Raw genomic sequence first — 6,052 nt, 5'->3', positions numbered from 1 at the left:
TATATTTCAGTAAAAATGTTAAATACTCATTACCAGAACTGTGGCGTAGTGAGTAAAACCACTGCCTGCAGCACCAACATCCAATATGGGTGCAGATTTGAGTTCTGGCTGCTCCACCTCCAACCCAGCTCCCTGCTAATGTGCCTAGGAAAGCACTGGAACATGCCCGGACACTTGGGCCTCCGCACCTGCATGGGAATCTCAGAAGAGACTGGCTTCAGATCAGCCCAGCTCCCAGCTCTGGCCATCTTGGCCATTTGGTGAGTGAACCAGTGGATGGAAGATTCTGTGTGTGTGTGTGTGTGTAATTCTTCTTTTTAAATAAATAAATTTAAAAAATGATAATCTGAGTTTGTGGATACACACTAATACATCTGTAAATGTATATTTTCTCATTTATAATAGAATACAATTAGCACATTGTGATTACAAATGAAATTTCACTGAAATACATGATACAGAACTTCTTAAGCCAAAAAAAATCCCTCAGAATAGCATTTAAATTTAATGACTTTTAGCAAATATCAATTTGGTATGTTTAGAAACCAGAGGACAGTCTAGACCACTATCTTCTCACAATGCTACCTTTAGAAATAAAATACCTTTAAAATACATCCTTCTTTAAAATACAGCACTTCATAGTAGATGCTATTGCTGAGATACATCCAATGAGAACCTTTTCATCCAATGCTTTTGCCCAACTTTCTACAAAAATAAACTTTATGTTAACCATAATCTACAGAATGTTAATGTGCTTGGGAGAAAACGCTGTCTCTTTTTACTCCTTTTCTATCATAAAGTTTTTCTTCCAGTTATATTGAAATTTTAGCAAATTAGAGACTTGATAAGCTGATTATACTTTAATCATTTGTGTATGCAGATCAATTTTCAGAGGCTGATCACATCTAAATGCTGTCTGCTGTGCTCTGGCTTGGCAGGGCTGTGGCCCCACACTGAGCCCTGTTGGGATCTTCAGTCTGAGCCTGGTGGGGAAGACTGAAAGGCAGATGGGAACCTAAAGGGCTGGCTGTTTTATTTGCTTCCTAACCCTGTCAGCATAGCCCAAGACCCAGGATTTTGACACAGTCACAGCCTCCAGCATCTTGGGAGCCCGAGCATTCTACAGCCATCCCAGGGCACACGTTCCTTCTGGGGTGCCATTCCTCAGGGTTCTGGGACCTCATTCTGCAGGTTGATCTTTCCAAACTTCTAGATCCTGAACCCCACCCTCCATTTTTGTCCTGTTTCCAAAAGGATATTAGTGCCTTTTCTGGCTTCTTGTGTTTGTATCTCCATGTTCCCTTTTTGTTTTTGTGAGCCTTTATCCTGTAGAATGCATTTCATAATCAAAATCTCTCTACTGACATGCAGTCTGTGTTCTGACTGAAGCATTGTGACAAATTTTCATTGGAATATTTGCTTTATCCTTCCGTGTCGCAGGGATCACAGTCCCTTAGGTTAAAAAAGGTCTAAAGACAGAAACCTTAGGGAGGCAGGGGCATTTTGGGAATGGGGAACAGAGGGAGCTTTCTGAGAAATAATGCGATTGCAACTAGTCCACTAAGGCAATGCAGCTAGGTCAGCTGCAGCAATGTGGGTGCTCACAGGTGTGACTTTGTGTGATGGTTGTGTAAGTGGTGCTGTAACTCTACGATTTACAATCAAAAGTTGTATAAATGAATAGGTATTGGAAAACTGAAAGTTGTTAGTGCCAGGGTATAGATGACAGCCTCCTGCCTTGTTTGGGGTCCAGACTCTGGGTACGATCCTGTAGTACTTTTAGCAAGAACAAATGCTGTTTTCCTGTTAAGAGCCTTGGTGTCTCGTTTCTCTCTCTGAGACGCCTGCTACATCCTAAGTGGTTTTGAATTCTTCATTGAAGTGCTTTTGCTTCGTTTAGGATGGCTTTGCCTGGTTAGATTTCCCACTAGAAAGTAGTGTTTATGATGATCAGTTGTATAGATGAGATATTAAATTGTATGTGGCTATAATATGTGTTCATAGTGAACAGACCTTCTGTTTCAATGGGGTGGGTTATCCTAAATTTGCATGGGGATTTCACAGGTTCACATTATCTATATTGAAATGATATAAACTTAACTGCAGAAAACCTCTTACTTCCTGTATGTGGTGCCTAGCAGCTCTTGTGTACTCCTAAATTTTGCTGTATTGCTACAAATAAACAAACTTTCAAGAAAGTTGTCTAGTGTGGTCCTGGTGATGTCATCAAGGAAATTTTAGAGAATCTGTCCTGGTCTGGGTAGAACTTTGAGAGATTTCCTAGGAAGGTTAATAACCTAAATTCTAACTAATCAGCAACAGAGCTTGCAAAGTTAAAAATATATAACCTCAATTTCTCACAGGAAATGACTCTAAATCTAATCACCTTGTGATAAGAATTCTGATCTATCTAAAATCAGCTATCAGCAAACTTTTATCTTAAAGAGAAAGACAACCAGATGTGGCTGGTATGAGAATCAGATGATTTTGACTCTACAGAATCTGTGCACTGTTTAAATTCTGATTCCCTGCTGTTTGTGATTATGCTGGGGGAAAGATTCATTTTTCTATCTTAATCAGATGAAGCCATAGCTTGTTATGATGAAACATTTCATACAAAAATATCCTTGACATTTCTCAAATTGGGATTCGTACAGAGCATTAGTATCTATGAATTTCCATTTTCCTAGTAAATCTGTCAAATGTAGCTAATTATGAAGGCACAAAAAGAGATTTGGTTTGGATCTTAAAGGACAGATAGCTAGAAAAACAATGAGCCCTGGTTTATTTTTTAAAAATTTTACCTATTTATTTATTTGACGTAGAAGGGCAGAGAAGGGGCGGGGGGCAGAGAGATAGAGAAGGTGACAGGGAGATCTGTCCACTTGTTCATTCCCCCAAATTCTACAGCTGCTGAGAATAGGCTAACTGAAGCCAGGAGTTGAAATTCAGTCCAGGTATCCCATCAGAGTTGCAGTGATCCAAGCACCGGAGCCACCAGGGTACATTAGCAAGAAGCTGTAACCCAGAATGGAGCTGCAGTTTGAGTCCAGGCACTCTAATGTGGTATGCAGGCATCCTAATCATTAAGCCAGACACCCTCCGCACCCCTACGTTGAAGCTTTAACAGTAAGCAGTCATTATTGCATGTTCACTTATTGTAAAACACAGTTCTAAGTACTTTACAAGTATTTATACAGCTCATTCTCGAGGAAATCTTACGAAGCAGTTCTAGCTGCCTTGCTTTACAAGTGAGAAAATGAGATCCAAAGTAGTGAAACAACCCAGATCACAAACTAGTAGCTTCTAAGGCTTGTGTTTGAACCTTGGAAGTAGAGCTACACAGTCTACAGCCTCAGCCATACATCATACTGCTTCACATTGAGTACATCTCATTAATTTATTTTTTTCATTTTTTTAAAAATTTATTTAAATGCAGGAAGAGAGAGATCAGCCATCTGCTGTTCACTCACCAAATGCCTACAACATCCAGGGTTAAGCCAGGCCAGAGCCAGGAACAGGGAGATAAATCTAGGTCTTCCACATGGCGACAAGGACCCAACTACTTGAGCCGTCATCTGCTGCCTCCTAGGATACACATCAGCAGGAAGCTAGAACCAAGTGGAGCTTAGTCCAATGCCACGGCTCACTTGGCTAATCCTCCACCTGTGGCGCCAGTACCCCAGGTTCTAGTCCTGGTTGGGGTGCCGGAATCTGTCCCAGTTGCTCCTCTTCCAGGCCAGCTCTCTGCTGTGGCCCGGAAAGGCAGTGGAGGATGGCTCAAGTGCTTGGGCCCTGCACCCACATGGGAGACCAAGAGGAAGCACCCGGCTCCTGGCTTTGGGCCATGCGTGGGCTGTAGCGGTCATTTGGGGGTGAACCAACAGAAGGAAGACCTTTCTCTCTGTCTCTCTCTCTCTGTCTAACTCTGCCTGTGAAAAAGAAAAAAAAAAAAAAAAAAAGAGGGAAGTGGAGCTGAGCCTTTAACTTACGTGTTCCAATATGCCCCAATCAGGATCTTAGCTGCTTCTCCAAATGCCCACCTCAGTTACTCCTTGTTTAGTTTAAAATCAGGACGAGACATGGTAGGCACAGACCTGAAACCCATCCTTCCTTCCCCAGCAAGCCCAGAGAGAGAAGACACCAGGATCAAAATAAACACCCAGTGATTTCTCCTTGGAAATGTGCTGTTAGCATTCCTGATATTACAACTGCAGGGATGAGGTCGTGTCTCCCCTTCTGTCCGCCCTGCAGGGGCCCTCAGGCTCCCTTCCGGCCCCTCCCGCTGCCTGTTACCTCTGCACCCTCGTCTTCCTCCTCCCGGCATCGCAAACGGCGCAGGACTTCCAGCAAGTCGGAGGCCGGGGCTCGGGGCGGAGGCCAGGGCCCTAAGGAGAGGGGCCGCGGGAGCTGGGGAGGCCGCCACCACCCACCACCCGCGGCAGCGTTTTAAAAGCAGCAGCGCAAGTTCCAGTATGGGAACTATTGCGAGTACTACGGGTACCGCAATCCTTCCTGCGAGGACGGCCGCCTTCGTGTGTTGAAGCCCGAGTGGTTTCGGGGCCGGGACGTCCTAGACCTGGGCTGCAACGTGGGCCATCTGACCCTGAGCATTGCCTGCAAGTGGGGCCCCTCGCGCATGGTGGGCCTGGATATCGACTCCCAGCTCATCCACTCTGCCCGCCAGAACATCCGACACTACCTGTCCGAGGAGCTGCGGCTCCCAGCCCAGACTTCGGAGGGAGACCCGGGGCAGAGGGGAAGGAAGGGACTACCACCGTCCGGAAGAGGGGCTACTTCCCAGCCTCGCTGACAGCCAGCCGGGGTCCCATCGCTGCACCCCAAGTGCCCTTGGATGGAGCGGATTTATCCGTTTTCCCCAACAATGTCGTTTTCGTCACGGGGAACTACGTGCTGGATCGAGATGAGCTGGTGGAAGCCCAGAAAGCAGAGTATGACGTGGTGCTCTGCCTCAGCCTCACCAAGTGGGTGCAGCTCAACTGGGGCGACGAGGGGCTGAAGCGCATGTTCCGCCGGATCTACAGGCACCTGCGCCCCGGGGGCATCCTGGTCCTGGAGCCCCAGCCCTGGTCATCCTACAACAAGAGAAAGACTCTGACGGAGACCACCTACAAGAACTACTATCGAATCCAGCTGAAGCCAGAGCAGTTCAGTTCCTACCTGACTTCCCCAGAGGTGGGCTTCTCCAGCTATGAGCTGGTGGCAACCCCCCACAACACCTCCAAAGGCTTCCAGCGTCCGGTGTACCTGTTGCACAAGGCCCATGCCCCCAGCCACTAAGTGGCCCCTGAACACAACATGTGAAGAGGCTGCCCTCGCTGCTCTGAAGGACCTGGGGGAAGAGGAAAATAGACCAAGGTCTTTCTTTTCTGACTCCAAAAATAATTTCCTCTCTTGGATCTGCAAAGAAAGCTTTTCTCATGTTGCTGCCCCAGCCTCCTCCCTACACCTCCGGCACCTGAGCCGCCAGCCCGGCTGTGCTGGAGCTGCCATCTTCCTCTCCCCCAGCCTGCTGGACTGGATGGCATGGACTGTTTGCTTACCTCGGTTCTCCTAGGGGGTGGGAGGTGGGGGGTGTCAGGTCTCGAGCCCTTTCCTCCCGTTCTCCCAAGGAGAAGCCTGTTTCTCCTCGGCCTTTGTCCCTAGCTGCATTTCAGTGGACCACGGATAGGCGGTCTGAGGGTTAGATGGGCAAGCTTGCAGGGAGGCACGCAGGTACTGTGAAAATCCTCCCCTCCGCTGTCCCCCACAGGGAGAGGGGGTTGGATTTTGAATGTGAGAACAGCACAATAAACTTGATGTCTAGGGCAGTGGCCCCCACAAAGAAAAAAAAAAAAGAATTCCTGATAATAATTACTAAAGAAAAGTAATAAAGAAACTTTACCTACAGAATGATGTTAGCATGATATGCCTGATCTGTCTAGATTACTTAAGAGAAGTAAATTTACAATTCATGGATTTATGGTACAAGAGGACTAAAAATTCCATTGTCAGCCTGTGATTATCTGAGTGCAAATGAAAATATGTCATC

At 46.5% G+C, this 6,052-nt stretch overlaps 1 pseudogene; it reads left to right on the top strand.

Annotated features, from left to right (window-relative positions):
- Nucleotides 1–4,204: 4,204 nt before the first annotated feature.
- LOC133766652 (7SK snRNA methylphosphate capping enzyme-like) lies at nt 4,205–5,828 on the top strand (annotated as a pseudogene).
- Nucleotides 5,829–6,052: the final 224 nt, after the last annotated feature.

Source organism: Lepus europaeus, chromosome 9 (assembly GCF_033115175.1).
Source record: "Lepus europaeus isolate LE1 chromosome 9, mLepTim1.pri, whole genome shotgun sequence".
NCBI classification, from domain to species: Eukaryota; Metazoa; Chordata; class Mammalia; order Lagomorpha; family Leporidae; genus Lepus; species Lepus europaeus.
This window is presented reverse-complemented; position numbering and strand designations above follow the sequence as displayed.